Source organism: Apis dorsata, unplaced genomic scaffold, assembly GCF_000469605.1.
Source record: "Apis dorsata unplaced genomic scaffold, Apis dorsata 1.3 scaffold_194, whole genome shotgun sequence".
Lineage (NCBI taxonomy): Eukaryota > Metazoa > Arthropoda > Insecta > Hymenoptera > Apidae > Apis > Apis dorsata.
In genome coordinates, this window is record NW_006263478.1 from 383,730 (window position 1) to 385,070 (window position 1,341).

The 1,341-nt window shown below is 35.9% G+C and overlaps 1 protein-coding gene across 1 annotated transcript in view; it reads left to right on the forward strand.

Annotated features, from left to right (window-relative positions):
- Positions 1 to 1,341, forward strand: part of LOC102677154 — a 99,335-nt gene that overhangs the window by 10,698 nt on the left and 87,296 nt on the right. The window lies entirely within an intron of this gene.

Sequence of the window (1,341 nt, forward strand, 5' to 3'; positions counted from 1 at the left end):
CAACAATAATCTTAATGCACGGAAGCGCGATAGCTTATCGAGCGAAAGAATTGCGACGAGGCGAATTTTCATCACGCTTTGCCGCGATTCAGTTTCCCTTGCGGTCCATAAGCTCGCATACCTCATAAATCGCAAATTTCTCTGCACTTTCACGCCAGCTTAGTCTCCTCGTGTACGAGGTCTCAGTTTCGGGGTCAAAGGCCATACAACCGTGGCCTTGATTCCCCGGGCCATCTTAGTCACGAATGTTTGACGTTTTGTGGTGGAAAGTAAACTGTATACAGTTAATAGCAACTTCGGTCATTATATTGGAGTCTGCTTTGGATATCTGAAAGAGAGATTAACTGGTTCGTGATAATTGATACGTTCATCCGTGGTAATTAGATGGAAAGCTATGAGGTTGTGTCCTCGGTTTATTCGATTTCATATTCTTTTATATCTTAATTTCCATGTTTTTGATCGATCTTTGTTGTAATTGTAAATTAGTGAAACATGGAATTTTTTCTTTTTCTTCTTCGCGATAATTTTATTTCGATATTCTTATTTTAATCGTTTTGTTTACCTGAGAATTGTATGTTTAATTTATACTTGATATAGTATATTATTAAAAAATTAGACCAGATTTTTATATCATTTTTATATCAAATTTGAATTTAAAAATATTTATATTTTTCGAAAACTGTTCACAAAACTGTTTCACCAGGAATTCGATGAAACTCTCAATTAGATTCGAATTTATTCGTGATTACTTTATCCCATCACTGATCGTTTTTACAGCACAGAAACCATCACACATTATCGGCTTTTTTATGGTTACTCTCTGTTTAACCCTTCTCGTTATGGAAGGCGATTAAGTTATTAAGAAGGCAATACGTTCCTTTCCGTATAAACGATACGCTTTTTCTACCATGGTTTAATCGGTTAATCCGATTATCCTCTCCTTTACATTCCTTACATTCCTTTTGCAAGCCTTTTTTTCGTACCTTTGAAGTTTCGTCAGCACTGGAAACTTGGGGCAGTTAACATTGACCCAGATCGTCGTTTCTTTTCTCCTTCATAATGAATTGCACACATGATTAATAGTCAAAGCGGTGTCGTTAATCTCGATGGAGTTTCGGGAAAGGAAACTTCTTTCACGTGCCACAGCTCGAGAAGTTTCATCGAAAGAGGAATCGCATTGTACACTTGAAGTGACGAGGCACATTTTGCAATCTCCTGCCGAGATTTCTTCGATCGAGCAAGAAGTCAATATACCTTTGATGTATTATGTCTACATTCTTATTTATAAAGCGATTCTTCCCTTTTTTCTTTTTCTTTTTCTTTTTTTTTTTTTTTTTTTTA